Here is an 18,496-nt window from a genome sequence, read left to right as displayed (position 1 = left end):
CATTATAAAAGGTAGAAACCTTTAGCTTCGTTATCAAATCAGCTGAACTGAAGCATTGATTAACCATGATTGCCGCCCTTGTTCTCACCGTGTTGATTCAGAGTGCCTTCGGTGGCAACTTGGTGGAAGTTCTTCAAGCCGATGGGGAAACGACACTCATTTCATTGGTACAACAAGCAGGTCTGGCCGACGCAATTTTAGGAGGTAATCGTCACGTACAGTTTCAAACAGGCATAGTAAATAAATTGTTTGTCTTCTATACGATAAATCTAGAAGTTAAAACATGTTTCCCGCAGCTAGTTACCTTTCATCACAACGAACAAATAATTATTGTAATTGTAAAACTCTCATTTATTAATGACAAGAAGATATCAATATAAAGAATTAGGGATATCCTACTTGCTTATCAAATTGTACATAGACTTGGTTTAGGATCTCCAAAATTTACTTGTAAAGATATAGTGTGATAATTATGATTACTATGATGAAAAATAAGGTGGCAACAAACAATAGGCCACAACATAACGAAATGACAACGTGTAAAATATATATAGCAGTCTAGTTGTATCGGTGGGGATGGGTATCTTTTCTGATGCTTCGTTTAAAACATCTAATGATAATAACTTTACTGATAACGTCATACAATAATTTATTACTTCAACAGCTAATCAAACGTCTCAAATGCACTAGTGGATTGTTTCGTCACCAAGCTAACGAAAATTATGTACCAGTGCATTGTTACATATAAATGCATAAAACATATTATTTACAATAATATCACTCTATATGTTAATTCAGAAACGAAGATAAAAGTTCTAAATATCGTTTTAAAATCTTAAAATTCTTTATATCGAATATTGGGAGGGCACCTCAGTCACTCAAGTGACCTATTCCTATACGTGTCCGCCGTCCGTATACATTGGTCGTTATAGCTTTGGAACATGTTTATCTTTTAATCGTAATCAAATGCATCATTTGACAGCAAATTTAGTGTGTATCATTTTAAGGAGTAGGTAGATATACTTTATGAATTGCCTGAAATTATTGTTTACTATCCTAGGAGAATTCACCATTTTTGCTCCAACAAACGCCGCTTTTTCCAAACTTCCCCAGTCCACACTTGATAGTCTTCAGAAGGATACGACAGCTTTGGCCAACATTCTGAAATACCACGTGGTTAAAGGGTCTATCCACAAGGCCGATGCTTCTAACGAGCTTCAGTTGGAGACACTAGCTGGAACCAAGATTAGATTCAACATCTATCCTCACAACAATGTAAGCTGTCTAGATTTGCACACTTATGGTGGATATATCATGTAATATTGTCGTGTTATTATGGGTTAACGGGTTACTTCTGTCTAAAATATATTTGAATCTTTCCGTCGATAGGTCGTGACTGTCGAAGGATCCAAAATCACTCACTTTGATTTGACCGCCTCCAACGGTATGGTACACGTGATCGACACCGTGATGATGCCTCCAGAAGGAAGTATCGTGGATCTGGTGGCAGGCAACAGTGACCTCAGCACCCTTCTCTCCAAGGTCCAGGCAGCCGGACTGGCTGGACCTCTACAAGGTACGCCAACATCTGTACAAATATTTTTTCGAAACTGCAAGTGACACGTATTAATCAAAGAATGACAAAATTCTATATGTAATGTTGTTTAGAATTGTATATCCATATCTGAACGAAGAATGTCCGAAACTGTGCAAGTGGCATATACCCAGAAAAGTATGACAAACTTCTATATGTATTGTTCTGAAACATTATAGATTTTGACTTTTGTTTCCAGGTGATGGTCTCACAGTTTTTGCGCCAACCAATGCAGCTTTCCAAAAACTTGGATCCCATGTCTTGAATAACTTGAGAAGAAACCCTCAACTTCTTAAAGGTTAGTCTTAGTTCATGGAAACCATTTACACTGTAATTGAGAAAGTGGGGATAAGTATATATCCCAAATTTGTTTCAGAAATCTTGGAGTACCATGTTGTTCCCCACACTGAATACTCCGCTGGGCTTTATAACAGAGAATACGTAAGGACGTTGGATAGTCACCATGATGTCATCAGGCTGGCAGTCAGTGGTACAGATATTTCAACTTTTTTCTTTAAAGATCATTATCAATTCTTTTCTATATCGTATTCTATCTTAACTATTAGATAACTCGTAGCGGTAGCCTAGTGTTCAATGCACCCGCTTCTTTACGAGGTTTCAAGTTCGATTTTCGATCCTGACGCCGTGTTATTCCTAACACGTTTGATATAGATAATTACTGTTCATTTTAAGCACCTATCATTAAAAGTGAAAATGACACATTGTTCGTTTATGACCTATAAAACCCCTGAAATATACTCCTAGTAGGTGTGGACGCACTGCTACGGCTTTGAACAGCAAGAAGTCAAATGTTTTTTTTTTTCAAATCACATAAACGTAGTAAGGTCTCTATGACTGAAAAAGTTGTTGATGTGACCCAAAAAAACCAAACCAAAACAACAACAACATACAAACACTGAAATTTATTTTTCAGGGAATGCTGTTACCGTAAATAGAAATGGCCATGTTGTCAAGGCTGACATTAGCGCCACCAACGGAGTGGTACACATCATAGACCACGTGCTCATTCCTGCCAGACATCTACTCTCCTCTATTTTGGGAAAGTGATAACATTAGAACAAACTTTACTTTTGTTACAGTTTTTTGTTACGATGTTTTACTCAAGTACATTAATGATCGCCAGTGATATGTTATGTATATCTGTTCATATTAATACGTGTGTTGATATTAAAAATTGAAATTTAACAACAAGCGATTGTTTACTTTTCTGGTTTATGAAGTAATATCAATGTAGATAATTTGGTATGCTGATAGCACTTCATTACAGAGGTGAATATATGTGGCAAAGTCCATAAACATTCTTTTTTCCTTTTTTACATTACCCGAAAACAGAATTTCACACTCTTCGACATCATCCACAGTATGGATGAGGCTGAATATTGAAAACTTGTAACAACATTGTCTTTTTGTGAAGCTCATTATTACAACTGTATTTGAACCGAACTTGGCATTAATTCCACTTTTGGTAATCGTACTTATACTCGAACTGCCCTTTCAAAGGTGAAATGCTTCAGTATAAGTGTGTGCCTGATCGAGAAGGGATGCTTACTCCTTCTTGGCATCTGATCCCACCTCTGGTGTGTACAGTGGTCCGTGTTTGCCCAACTATCTATTTTGTATTACTTATAGGAAAGGTGAAGATAACGAACAGTGATCAATCTCATAACTCCTACAAGCAATACAAAATAAATAGTTTGGCAAACACGAAACCCTTGACACATCAGACTTGGGATCAGGTTCCTAGGACGAGTAAGCATTCCCTATCAACTGGCCACACCTGCCGTGAGCCCTATATCTTGTTAAGGTAAACGGAGTTATCCACAGTCAAAATATCGTCAAAAAGGAGTTATGGGATTGATCTTCAACTTTCACACATTTAATATTCCAGTCAATGGGTCCGATGAACATGAGCTACTGTACCTATACTGAATTCTTAATAATATCAATAATGGCTCTTATTTATCCAGGATTACACAAATTAGCATATAACTAGTTTCCATTGTGGTCCTGTAAAAAAAACATATATACAGACACAAAATGAACACCTACATGTAAACTTCATAAAAACCCTAAAGAACAAAGATTACTGGATCTACTAAGTGTTCTACGAAACCCTATCATTGCTGCTCACGAATATACTAACAGCTGTGAAGGAAAAACTTCAAACATATTTTGCAACTACATCTGCCAGAAGTGGTGTAAATCAAATGTGGATTCTAAAATATTTTAAAGAGCGTTTAGTAAATTTGAAATCGAAAAAAAAATTCTGAAGTCAACAGCATCAAAACGTATGATTTTTAGCAATTTACACGACCATTCCTCGCGATAAATTAGAGTCTAGACTTTTTGATATCATAGACCGTTGCTTCTTGCACAAAAATGGAAAATGGAAGCATTCATATCTAGTGATGAGTCATCCAAAAATTACTTTGTCAAATTCCACGTACAAGTACTCTGAAATTGAAATAAACAAGATACTGAAGTTCCTCATTGACAATATATTCGTAGTGTTTGGTGATCAGGTCTTCCAACAGCCTGTTGGAATTCCGATGAGCATGAATTTTGCTCCTTTGTTAGCTGACCTGTTTTTATATTTATATGGAGCCGAACTTATTTAAAAATTTCTACGTAAGAATAAATTCTTTTCCTGTGACTTTCAATTCGACACTTAGGTATACCAACGACGTTTCATCTATTAACATTAATAATTTTCGTTCATATGTCAATTTGATACATGTATATTCCTTTGAGCCTAAATATAATACACCACAGAGTCGTGCAATTCTGCTTCATACTTTGATATTTTATTGAAAGTAGATACCAATGGCAAACTAACAACTCAACTTTATGACAAACGGAATGATTTCAGCTTCTGCATCCTCAATTTCCAATATTTATGTAACAATATTCCATTATCACCTTCATGAAAAGTGAAGATAACGAACAGTGATCAATCTCATAACTCCCATAAGCTATACAAAATAGAGAGTTTGGCAAACACACACCCCAGGATATACCAGAGGTGGGATCAGGTGGCTAGGAGAAGTAAGCATCCCCTGTCGACCGGGGATATAAACACCATATGCAGGTGATAATGGAATATTGCTACATGAATATTGGAAGTTCCATGTGGTTTTTATATCCCTCAACTGCTTCGATATGCAAAAGCTTGTTCTGTGTATGGTCAGTGTTTAAATTGAGGAAAGCTTCTAACAAACAAGTTGATGGTGTAGGGGTATCAGCAGTCTCGTTTAAAGTCAGGATTCCATAAACTCTGTGGTCGTTATAACAATACAACCTTTCATTGTGTCAAATGCTGTGTGATGTGTTTCATACCGATTGTTAAGCTGTTCTAGGTACACTGATTTTGACTGCGGATAACTCTGTTTACTTGATCAAGATATAGGGCTCACGGCAGGTGTGAACGGTCCAGAGGGATGCTAACTCCTCCTAGACATCTGATACCTCTTCTGATGTGTCCAGGGTTTCGTGTTTTCCCAACGCGTTATTTTGTATTGCTTATTAGAGTTATGAGATTGATTACTGTTCCTTATCTTCACCCTCACCTTCCATACAATTTGGACTAAACAGTATGGCGTTTTTTCTGCAGAGGAAAATTTAATGATTTTGCATCTCATAAGTTTATAACGTAATTTCAATGAAATACTATTGTCGGTGAAGGACTGCAAAGTTTAGGCCTATGTACGGCGTTGACGACCTTTAAACAAGAAGGGGACTTTATTGTTCTACACGTGCTGAGACATGGTACCTCGGTCTCTCTGCATTCTCACCCCAAAGAAACCCTTCGCACTTAGTAACCTTTTACGACTAGTAGCAAGGAGTAGAGAGGACCTATTCAAACTCGGATCGCACGGATATATATGTACATTTGTATATTAAAAGTATTAAAAGCATATTTGGTTTGATATTTTGAATAAAATTTACAGCTGGTGACGTATCAATATGAGTAACAGTTCGCGACGAGACGTAAAACAAGCAATCAGTCAATGTTAAAAGCCTCTACTCTAGTACGTTAACTACATTCAGACACTTTAGCCATCCATCGTATACATGCTCATACAGGCAACACATTTTAGTTTTTTTAATAAAAAAGATGGACCGGTCACCAAGACTTATCAAAAGTCCTGCATTACTGGATCATTCCACCATGGTCACGATGGTCCGCGTTGAAACTAGAAGGTTAAAAAACTCAGGTATCTTTCATACACAATATTAAATTCGTTCTTTACAATAATCCGAGTAAGATAATTCGATGAAAGGTGAAGATAACGAACAGTGATCAATCTCATAACTCCTATAAGCAATACAAAATAGATAATTGGGCAAACACGGGCCCGATCTTAAAAATATTCAGTAACTGATTTACATTGTACCACTTCGTAGTACAGCTTAATAAAAGTAAAATCAAGAAATCATTTTGCATCTTATCAAAAAACCAACAACAACAAAACCCCAGAACGCACATGTGTCTAATATTTACTGACCCGATCGTAGAGGAATTTCATTAAAGACCCAATTTTAAGTTAACACCCCCAAATTGTAAGCTGCCTGTCAATCAAACATTTAACAATAGATCTCATGTCGAGTGACACCTGCAGACACCGTGGTCTGGAGCTACCCCAGAGAGGTGTTTTGATAACAATAACAGCCAGTAACTTATTGAAATAATTTATGTCATCAATTTATGATACCTATATATTTATAACAGAAATTATTCATTGAGTCAATGACTGAAAGTAAAAGACAGAGAGAGAGAGAGAGAGACGGGGGTGGGTGGGTGGGTGGGTGTAGAATGTGTGTCAGCTACCCTTAGGAATACAATCATTATTCGAACACTATGTACACAGAAACTCTGCAGGGGTCCCTGAGACAGGTCCTGTGTATATCAAAACTATAAAAAAGCATGAACAGGTAGATTTCTACCGTGTTCTCTCTCTGTGTATTTCTTTGAGTGTCATGGAATATAGCAATTAACACCTTGGTAGACCCTGGACACTCCAGGTAAATAACATCTGTTTAGATAAGACTCCGCCTACATTTTCACTGACCGTACGGTCATGAGATGGGTCTTTAAGTATTTAAATCAACTAGCCTAAATGATACATCAATGCTCTTTACAAAACACTACCCCAAATCTCTAATTTAATTACTCTTGACCATCATTTCGAGTGTTGTGAGTTCAAATATTCAAAACAAATTACAAAAATATCGCTCTTCAAATTTTTCATAACACGAGGAAATATCACCCCGATCGGACTCAACATTCAATATATCAAAATGTTACATTTGTTTATTTCTTTACCGGAACTAAGTACTATTGATGAAATTAAATCATTTACCTTTTAAGTTTTCGTAGAAAACTTTTAATATAAAGGTTAAAGCGAATAAATTTCAGGGTAAGCTTTGTGGTAGAGGTTGTTTGCATATCAATATAAAAATCATGTAAATCAATGCAAATATTTTAATTCAAAGTATGTTCCTTATGTTAAACTTTGATCCTAATGGATGTGCAACTCTGTCATAACCAGGACTTATGACATAAAAAAATTTGAAACTACACTTCACGAAGATGTTTGAACATGAAAGGCGAAGATAACGAACAGTGATCAATCTCATAACTCATATAAGCACTATAAAATAGAGAGTAGGGCGAATACGACACCTTGGATATACCAGAGTTGGGATAAGGTGTATAGGAGGAATAACAGTCCCCTGTCGACCGGTCACACCAACCGTGAGTCCGATAGCTTGATCAGGTAAACGGAGTCATCCGTAGTCAAAATCAGTGTGCCAAGAACGGCCTAACAATTGGTATGAGGGAATTTGCAAAATGCTGACATTAATCGATACTGATGAAACCCTGCTTCATCAACTTGTTGATCAGTAGACTGCTTCGATTAAAAAACTGATCAATCTCTTGCGCATGAAATCAGTTAAGATATATACACTCTAGATGCAGGTGATAATGATAAATATGGGAAGTCGATTATTTATATAGGAATTTGAAGTATATCTATTTGAAAACCTTTACGCCTGTTGTTTTTCCGGAAAGAGTTTTAACAATAAGTTTGAACCCATATTGTTACCCTGATCTGGTTCCATGGGTCATGTCATGATTAAATGTGAAAGAATGCTTGCAAAGGATTATTATTATTATTAAGTATCAGATCGGTTCTGTTTCCAAATTCAATTTCTTCACAGAGGAAAAGTCACAGTTGACACTTATTACAAGATTTCAATTTCAACTGATGTTTCCTCCATAGCGCTTTGAATATACCATAACAATGATTATTCTTCTGTATTAACGCGATGATGTCATAACAATATTACAATGTTATCAGATATGAAATCAATCTGGATGGAAAATGAAAAAAAAAAACACCCTAAAATTACCGTCTTTCAAGGATGAGTTAATAGTATCAGTATTTCTGAGATGAATTGTGTTTGAAGAAAGAATTCTAACTAAATGAATTGTATTTACATCATACTTCTAAAAAGAAGTTGGGCTCGAACTAACAACTTTTCAGTCATGTAAAGTTTGGTTGATTTCTTTTAAGGTCCATACATTGTAAATACAGTTTTGTTAATTTTTATTAATATCAAAATTGTAATAAATAAGTAGAAATATTATTGTTTACACACGTGCATGCATATATTAACCAAGTCTGTGTAATGACAACGAGTAGGGGGATCATTATTTGTGAGAGATTAAAGTGCACTTTCCATCTTAATTCTATGTCTATTTTAAAGTATGTAGCATTTGTTTAGTAGGGCATGTTCCCTATGGTTGCCTGTCAAAGACTGTGGCATAATGGTCAACAAAACACAGAAATAAATATCAGCAATATTTCCCACGTTATTTTGAATCTTTTTTGAAGCATAAAGTGTTATCTCAGTTGGTAAATAGTAAAAGGCTACCTATCTATAGAACGTAGGTTGGAATTTTGGTTTTAATTGTTCTTAAATTAAAACTAAACCTTTTCAGTAAATAAGTTTAAGGAAACGTTTTAGTTTTCAATTTTAAATTAGTTTGATACTTTCCATAAACATCAGTATTCTCTGGAGTACTTCAATGTATCCTTTTTATTGTAAATCTCGCATGCTTTACCTACTATTGGAACACGTACGATATGGGAATTCCTGACTTCACGTGGTCAATGTTGGTACACGTAACATGGTCAATTCACGTTCCTTATCTGTAAATCAACAAAAGAGGTTCCCCAGGGACATGTGTTCGGACATGTTTCAGTATTTCACCACGTGTATCAGATTCAAACACGAGTTTGGGACAATGTTATGTAAATTGAGATACTATTTTTCATTATAAAAGGTAGAAACCTTTAGCTTCGTTATCAAATCAGCTGAACTGAAGCATTGATTAACCATGATTGCCGCCCTTGTTCTCACCGTGTTGATTCAGAGTGCCTTCGGTGGCAATTTGGTGGAAGTTCTTCAAGCCGATGGGGAAACGACACTCATTTCATTGGTACAACAAGCAGGTCTGGCCGACGCAATTTTAGGAGGTAATCGTCACGTACAGTTTCAAACAGGCATAGTAAATAAATTGTTTGTCTTCTATACGATAAAGCTAGAAGTTAAAACATGTTTCCCGCAGCTAGTTACCTTTCATCACAACGAACAAATAATTATTGTAGTTGTAGAACTGTCATTTATTAATGACAAGAAGATATCAATATAAATAATTAGGGATATCCTACTTGCTTATGAAATTGTAGATAGGCTTGGTTTAGGATCTCCAAAATTTACATGTAAAGATATAGTGTGATAATTATGATTACTATGATGAAAAATAAGGTGGCAACAAACAATAGGCCACAACATAACGAAATGACAAGGTGTAAAATATATACAGCAGGATAATTGTATCGGTGGCGGAGGGCATTTTTTCTGATGATTCGTTTAAAACATCTAATGATTATAACTTTACTGATAACGTCATGCAATAATTATTACGTCAAGAGCTAATCAAACGTCACAAATGTACTAGTGCATTGCTACCTCACCAAGCTAGCAAAAATTACGTTCCAGTGCATTGTTACATATAAATGCATAGAACATACTATTTACAATAATACCACTCTATATGTTAGTTCAGAAACGGAGACAAAAGTTCTAAATATCGTTTTAAAAATTAAAATTCTTTGTATCGAATATTGGGAGGGCACCTCAGTCACTCAAGTGACCTACCCCTACATGTGTCCGCCGTCCATATCCATTGGTCGTTATAGCTTTGGAACATGTTTAACAACTGTACCATTTGACAGCAAATTTAGTGTGTATCATTTTAAGGAGTAGGTTGATATCCTTTATGAATTGCCTGAAATTATTGTTTACTATCCTAGGAGAATTCACAATTTTTGCTCCAACAAACGCCGCTTTTTCCAAACTTCCCCAGTCCACACTCGATAGCCTTCAGAAGGATACGACAGCTTTGGCCAACATTCTGAAATACCACGTGGTTAAAGGGTCTATCCACAAGGCCGATGCTTCTAACGAGCTTCAGTTGGAGACACTAGCTGGAACCAAGATTAGATTCAACATCTATCCTCACAATAATGTAAGATGTCTAGATTTGCACACTTATGGTGGATATATCATGTAAGATTGTCGTGTTATTGTGGGTTAACGGGTTACTTCTGTCTAAAATATATTTGAATTTTTCCGTCGATAGGTCGTGACTGTCGAAGGATCCAAAATCACCCACTTTGATTTGACCGCCTCCAACGGTATGGTCCACGTGATAGACACCGTGATGATGCCTCCAGAAGGAAGTATCGTGGATCTGGTGGCAGGCAACAGTGACCTCAGCACCCTTCTCTCCAAGGTCCAGGCAGCCGGACTGGCTGGAGCTCTACAAGGTACGCCAACATCTGAACAAATATTTTTCGAAACTGCAAGTGACACATATTAATCAAAGAATGACAACATTCTATATGTAATGTTGTTTAGAATTGTATATCCATATCTGAACGAAGAATGTCCGAAACTGTGCAAGTGGCATATACCCAGAAAAGTATGACAAACTTCTATATGTATTGTTCTGAAACATTATAGATTTTGACTTTTGTTTCCAGGTGATGGTCTCACAGTTTTTGCGCCAACCAATGCAGCTTTCCAAAAACTTGGATCCCATGTCTTGAATAACTTGAGAAGAAACCCTCAACTTCTTAAAGGTTAGTCTTAGTTCATAGAAACCATTTACACTGTAATTGAGAGAGCGGGGATAAGTATATATCCCAAATTTGTTTCAGAAATCTTGGAGTACCATGTTGTTCCCCACACTGAATACTCCGCTGGTCTTTATAACAGAGAATACGTAAGGACGTTGGATAGTCACCATGATGTCATCAGGCTGGCAGTCAGTGGTACATATATTTCATCTTTTTTCTTTAAAGATCATTATCAATTCTTTTCTATCTCGTATTCTATCTTAACTATTAGATAACTCGTAGCGGTAGCCTAGTGTTCAATGCACCCGCTTCTTTACGAGGTTTCAAGTTCGATTTTCGATCCTGACGCCGTGTTATTCCTAATACGTTTGATATAGATAATTACTATTAATTTTAAGAACCTATCATTAAAAGTGATTGTGACACATTGTTCGTATATGACCTATAAAACCCCTGAAATATGCTTATAGTAGGTGTGGACGCACTGCTATGGCTTTGAACAGCAAGAAGTCAAATGTTTTTTTTTCAAATCACATAAACGTAGTAAGGTCTCTATGACTGAAAAAGTTGTTGATGTGACGAAAAAAAAAACCAACAACATACAAACACTGAAATTTATTTTTCAGGAAATGCTGTTACCGTAAATAGAAATGGCCATGTTGTCAAGGCTGACATTAGCGCCACCAACGGAGTGGTACACATCATAGACCACGTGCTCATTCCTGCCAGACATTTACTCTCCTCTATTTTGGGAAAGTGATAACATTAGAACAAACTTTACTTTTGTTACAGTTTTTTGTTACGATGTTTTACTCAAGTACAATAATGATCGCCAGTGATATGTTATCTATATCTGTTCATATTATTACGTGTGTTGATATTAAAAATTCAAATTTAACAATGTTTACTTTTCTAGTTTATGAAGTAATATCAATGTAGATAATTTGGTATGCTGATAGAACTTCAGTACAGAGGTGAATATATGTGGCAAAGTCCATAAACATTCTTTTTTCCTTTTTTACATTACCCGAAAACAGAATTTCACACTCTTCGACATCATCAACAGTATGGATGAGGCTGAATATTGAAAACTTGTAACAACATTGTCTTTTTTGTAAAACTCATTATTACAACTGTATTTGAAACGAACTTGGCATTAATTCCACTTTTGGTAATCGTACTTATACTCGAACTGCCCTTTCAAAGGTGAAATGCTTCAGTATTAGTATGTTCCTGGTCAAGAAGTGGCACCTGATCCCATCTCTGGTGTGTACAGTGGTCCGTGTTTGCCCAACTATGTATTTTTTATTACTTATAGGAAAGGTGAAGATAACGAACAGTGATCAATCTTATAACTCCTACAAGCAATACAAAATAGATAGTAGGGCAAACACGGAACCCTTGACACACCAGGCTTGGGATCAGGTTCCTAAGAGGAGTAAGCATTCCCTATCAACCGGTCACACCCGCCGTGAGCCCTATATCCTGTTAAGGTAAACGGAGTTATCCGCAGTCAAAATATAGTCAAAAGGGAGTTATGAGATTGATCACTGTTCGTTATCTTCAACTTTCACACATTTAATATTCCAGTCAATGGGTCCGATGAATATGAGCTACTGTACCTATACTGAATTCTCAATAATATCAATAATAGCTCTTATTTATTCAGGATAACACAAATTAGCATATAGCTAGTTTTCATTGTGATCCTGCTTTAAAACATATATACAGACACAAAATGAACACCTACACTTCATAAAAACCCTTTAAGAACAAAGATTGCTGAATCTACTAAGTGTTCTACCAAACCCTATCATTGCTGCTCACGAATATACTAACAGCTGTGAAGGAAAAACTCCAAACATATTTTGCAACTACATCTGCCAGAAGTGGTGTAAAACAAATGTGGAATCTAAAATATTTTAAAGAACGTTAGTAAATTTGAAATCGAAAAAACACTTTTCTCAAGTCAACAGCATCAAAACGTATGATTTTTTAACACTTTACACGACCATTCCTCGCGATAAATTAGAGTCTAGACTTTTTGATATCATAGACCGTTGCTTCTTGCACAAAAATGGAAAATGGAAGCATTCATATCTAGTGATGAGTCATCCAAAAATCACTTTGTCAAATTCCACGTACAAGTACTCTGAAATTGAAATAAACAAGATGCTGAAGTTCCTCATTGACATTATATTCGTAGTGTTTAGTGATCAGGTCTTCCAACAGCCTGTTGGAATTCCGATGATCATGAATTTTGCTCCTTTGTTAGCTGACCTGCTTTTATATTTATATGGACCCAAACTTATTAAAAAATTTCTACGTGAGAAAAAATTGTCTTGCTGTGACTTTCAATTCGACACTTAGGTATACCAACGACGTTTCATCTATTAACATTGATAATTTTCGTTCATATGTCAATTTGATACATGTATATTCCTTTGAGCCTGAAATATAATACGCCACAGAGTCGTGCAATTCTGCTTCATACTTTGATATTTTATTGAAAGTAGATACCAAGGGCAAACTAACAACTCAACTTTATGACAAACGGAATGATTTCAGCTTCTGCATCCTCAATTTCCAATATTTATGTAACAATATTCCATTATCACCTTCATGAAAAGTGAAGATAACGAACAGTGATCAATCTCATAACTCCCATAAGCTATACAAAATAGAGAGTTTGGCAAACACCGACCCCTGGATATACCAGAGATGGGATCAGGTGGCTAGGAGAAGTAAGCATCCCCTGTCGACCAGGGATATAAACACCATATGCAGGTGATAATGGAATATTGCTACATGAATATTGGAAGTTCCATATGTTTTTATATCCCTCAACTGCTTTGATACGCAAAAGCTTGTTCTGTGTATGGTCAGTGTTTAAATTGAGGAAAGCTTCTAACAAACAAGTTGATGGTTTTGGGGTATCAACAGTCTCGTTTAAAGTCAGCATTCCGTAAATTATGTGGTCGTTATAACAATACAACCTTTCATTGTGTCAAATGCTGTCTGACGTGTTTCATACCGATTGTTAAGCTGTTCTAGGTACACTGATTTTGACTGCAGATAACTCTGTTTACTTGATCAAGATATAGGGCTCACTGCAGGTGTGAAGGGTCCAGAGGAATGCTAACTCCTCCTAGGCATCTGATACCTCTTCTGGTGTGTCCAGGGTTTCGTGTTTGTCCAACGGGTTATTTTGTATTGCTTATAGGAGTTATGAGATTGATTACTGTTCGTTATCTTCACCCTCAACTTCCATACAATTTGGATTAAACAGTATAGCGTTTTTTCTGCAGAGGAAAATTTAATGATTTTGCAGCTCATCAGTATTTATACCTTCCTCTTTATATCTACCTTATGTTTTCCTCCCTAAACATCTCCATGAGTCTACTCTCCTATGTTTTTGCTAAGTTTTACTAAATAAGGACTAAGTCAGATTGTGTTGAAAATAGCATTTATTACAAATACCAAACAAAATCACAATATTCAAAATATAAATGTTACACTTGTTGGAATTAAAGTAACATTTATCTTATCTAGACTAGCAAATGACACAATTATGGATATGAAAACATAAACAATATAATAATGGAGTACAAATGCCAAAAAAATGGGACTATTCTGCATAAAACAGGCCACCAACTTGACCATATCTAAAAATATGGGCAAGTGTCCCATCCAGAGAAGACGAAATGGAAATACAGTTCTAAAATCTAACAAATAATTTAATTGAACAAAGATATACCCTATAATGTACAGAGAAATCTGAATTAGTGTTCTTCACCTTCAAACACAAAAAACAACCTGTTGGAGAGTGCTGCCTCAATTAATTGCATAACAATACCCCAACAGTGTACAATCTGAATATATGTGTAGATTAAGAGATGGCATATATGGTCCATTATTAGGACGAAAACTAACTACAGTTCATAAAAAGACTACCAGGTGTTGGCCCTTAACAGTCCAAAAAGGAGGGATAAATTATCTGCTGCCTCAGATAGTCAAATACGGTGAAAATATTCTTACGGTATGAAAGAAATTACTAGCCATTGTCAGCTGCCTCACACAGTCTGACTTGTCGCGAAATATCAATAGCATTGAAAACAGGAATTCTAAAGTACCTTTTAACAGCCCTTGAATTCCAGCGCCCCATTAGCCGTATTTGGTCTTCGGGTATTTTGCACTGAAAAGCATGTGATGCTGCCCCTATCCGAAAACTGTGAGATTTGTAATGTCTGTTATCTAAACCAATGAATGAAATGACATTTTTTAACTCTGATGAAGGATTGAGTAACAGGTAACCTACCATCAATAGTAAAAAGGGGGCCTTTCGAATTACCCCGAACTTTGAGGTATTTAGAAATAGCTCTCACTGGACATATAGACCTGTTACTTTGAGCTGATATATGTAAACACACTGGTCTACAAGAGTCGTGATGTTTGAAATGACGGAGAGTTAATGTTAAAAGACTTCTTTTTCCTTGTGGTTCAACAGCAATGTTATGTAATTGAATTATGTTCTTTTGTGAGGTTTTAGAAGATTTGGCTGTTATTTCACCAATGCGCAGAAAAGCAAAGAAACTTAGAGTGAACATTGCCACCAGGAGGCGTTTATTGTATTTTCCTAATGCTGTATATTGCAATGCTTCGACCAATTAACTTAATATTGTTGGTGTAATGGGCAAACGAACATCAGGTTTGCCTGACACATGCTGAGCCCCTTTCAGAAGTTTTTTTGATAATGAAAAATTGAGTAGGATCGGCAAGATCTCTAATCCGATGATGATAAGAGATCCCTGCTAAATAAGTGCTTATAGTATTGTGGGATTTATTTTGACTATGTAACCATGCCACAAAGAATAAGACATGCATCACTGATGATGGGTAAACAGGAGCACATTTAAAAATCTTGGAAAAATATTTTTCATATGCTGACAGGGTAGTATTATAAGATGTTTGAGTGCTTTCATCGACTGCCGCATCCAATAACTTAGATGCCGTTTCAATCAAATATGAAGATATTTGAGAGGAACACTGGTTGGGCAACTGTCCATATATAAAGCCAATTCTCTGAATTTTTCTACCTGCAATCGTGAAAGTAGATCTGGCAAAATATTGCGTTTGCCTGCAATATGTTCTGCATGAAATAAAATATTGTACTCCAAACAAGCCAAAACCAGTCTTCTTACTAAAGACATAACTGCCTCGTCCTTAGAAGACATTTTATTAATAATGTGGACAACTGCCAGATTATCTGAAAAGAACTATACTGAACAATTAGACAACTTTTGTCCCCATAACTCAATGGCAACCACTATAGGAAAGAGTTCCTTAAAAGTGATATTGAAATCCTGAAAATTTAAATCCACCCACTTGCCATAAAACCATTTGGAACCCAAAAAAAACAGCTCCATATCCTAAACATGTAAACATGTGCAGTTTTTCTGAATCTTGCCACACTTCATCCAGAAAAAAACATTTTCCATTGAACTTATCTATGAATTTTGCCCATGCTCTTAGATCTAACCTAGTTTGTCTGTTCAGTTTAAGTTTGAAATGTGGCTTACGTACACTTATTGTCAAATTAATCAGACTACGTAAAAAGGCTCGCCCTGGGACAACTACATAGCAAGCAAAATTCAGAAGGCCAATCAATGATTGAAGGTCACGTAATTTGATTTTCTTTCGCTTCTTAACAGATTCCAATGCGACTTCGATCTTTTCTATCTTATCATGAGGTAACCTAGTTTCCATGAAACAAGTATCCAATTCTATGCCCAGAAATATTATAGAAGTTGAAGGACCTTCCGTTTTTTCTGACTTGATGGGAACCCGTACCAAATCACACACTGAAATAAACTGTTTCAGAGATGAACTGCGTATCGATGAATCTGGTGGCCCTATGAACAAGAAATCATCCAATATGTGCAACATACTTGATATCCCAATTTTTTTGCAAGCAATCCATTCTAAAGCTGTGCTAAAAGACTCAAATAAAGAACATGATATGGAACAACCCATAGGAAGACACTTATCATAGTAGAACCGGTCTTGAAATTGTATTCCTAGCAATTCGTGATCATCAGGGTGAACTGGTAATATGCGAAACGCTGATGCTATATCCGTTTTTGCCAGCAAACACCCTCGACCTGTTTTCTTTATAACCCTAATTGCATCATCCACTGTTGTATATGACACTGAACATAACTCATCTGGTATAATATCATTAATAGAACTACCTTGAGGATGGGACAAATGGTGAATTAAACGAAATTCATTAACTTCCTTTTTGGGAACTAACCCAATAGGTGAAGACTATGGGTTTTGGAAAGGCGGGACGTTAAAAGGACCTGCAATTCTATTCAACAATATCTCTTTTTGTAACTTTTGCAATGCAATCCCTTCATTTTGCTTAACAGACTGCAAGTTTGAAGAAAACCTGGGAATTCTAGGCCCTTTAAACTCTAAGTGAAAACCTTGTTCAAATCCTTCACACAAAAATAACCTAAGATTGTCATCATAACCTTCCAGAAAATGCTTTTAGATGCTTGATTTAACAGGTGTAACTATTGACTTATTTTGATGTGTTGAACTGCCCTGTGTGTTTTGCTTGCTGAGAAGTTCCGGAATCGCTAAATGACTGATCTCCTTTTGAACACTTGAAAACTGAGTGTGGCTTTCCACACTGGTAGCAACTGTGCTTAAATTGACATCTTTGAGTGTTGCATTTTCCAAGCCTGTTAAATGCAAAACAGAGTCCTCTGAGGATTCTTTTCCCAATGTAAGACCCCCCTTTGCTATGAAATTGTGTGTTGGCACGAAAATTTTGTGTACTACTTGATTGTTTTGATGTAGTGGCCAACACCCAATACTCGTAATGTAGCTTTCCTCATGGCATTGCTGTTGCCTCAATATCTTTTCCGACCTGCTTATCATACAACAACCAAGACATCCCAGTACGCCTACTTGCTAGCTCCCGGACTATTTCCCCATGTTTTATTACGCTTGGAATAAGTTTAGGAAATTTTTCAGAGTAAATAGCCAAAAATTTCAAAAAGGCCGCGGTCCACTGATCAATAGACTTGATGCTCTTTCTATTTTTGGATTTCACCAACTTAAGCTCTGATTTTCCTGAACTTCGTAGGTGTACTGACATGTCCTCTGCACCAAAATCTTCCGTAGGAAGAAGTTTTTCAAAATCTATATACATACTTTGCCAGATTTTGTTTTTAATTTTTGCATCAACCTGTGCTGTTATTGGGGTTGATAACAGTTGGTTGTCACCAATCTCATAATCACTCTCACTAGAATCAGAGCTTTCCAGCCTCGATTCACTGTCACTTGAGGGGGACGAAGTACCTGATGTTGATTGTGATCGTGCTCTCCTCTTCTTTCGCTTACGGCCCCTTTTCTGACTTCGACCTCTGTCATCAACATTCGGCGACTCATTCACCCTCTCTTAACGCAGTGTGTCGAGGACCTGCTGGGTAACAGCCGCTACGAAATCAGGTTGCATATTGTGGTCTATGATTTCCATCTGTGTTCCCGTTTCTCTAAGTGTTCCTCATCCCCAGACCTTGCTGCAGCACCCACTCCTTTTGCCCTCCTGTGTTTTGGCTGCTCTACACGAGAGGAGTTGCTCATATTGTCCAGTTGT

General features: G+C 36.5%; 1 pseudogene; it reads left to right on the top strand.

Moving 5' to 3' along the window:
- The first annotated feature begins 65 nt into the window (after positions 1-65).
- LOC125660657 (transforming growth factor-beta-induced protein ig-h3-like) lies at positions 66-11,587 on the top strand (annotated as a pseudogene).
- The last annotated feature ends 6,909 nt before the right edge of the window (positions 11,588-18,496 follow it).

Source organism: Ostrea edulis, chromosome 2 (assembly GCF_947568905.1).
Source record: "Ostrea edulis chromosome 2, xbOstEdul1.1, whole genome shotgun sequence".
In the NCBI taxonomy this organism is placed as follows: Eukaryota; Metazoa; Mollusca; class Bivalvia; order Ostreida; family Ostreidae; genus Ostrea; species Ostrea edulis.
This window is presented reverse-complemented; position numbering and strand designations above follow the sequence as displayed.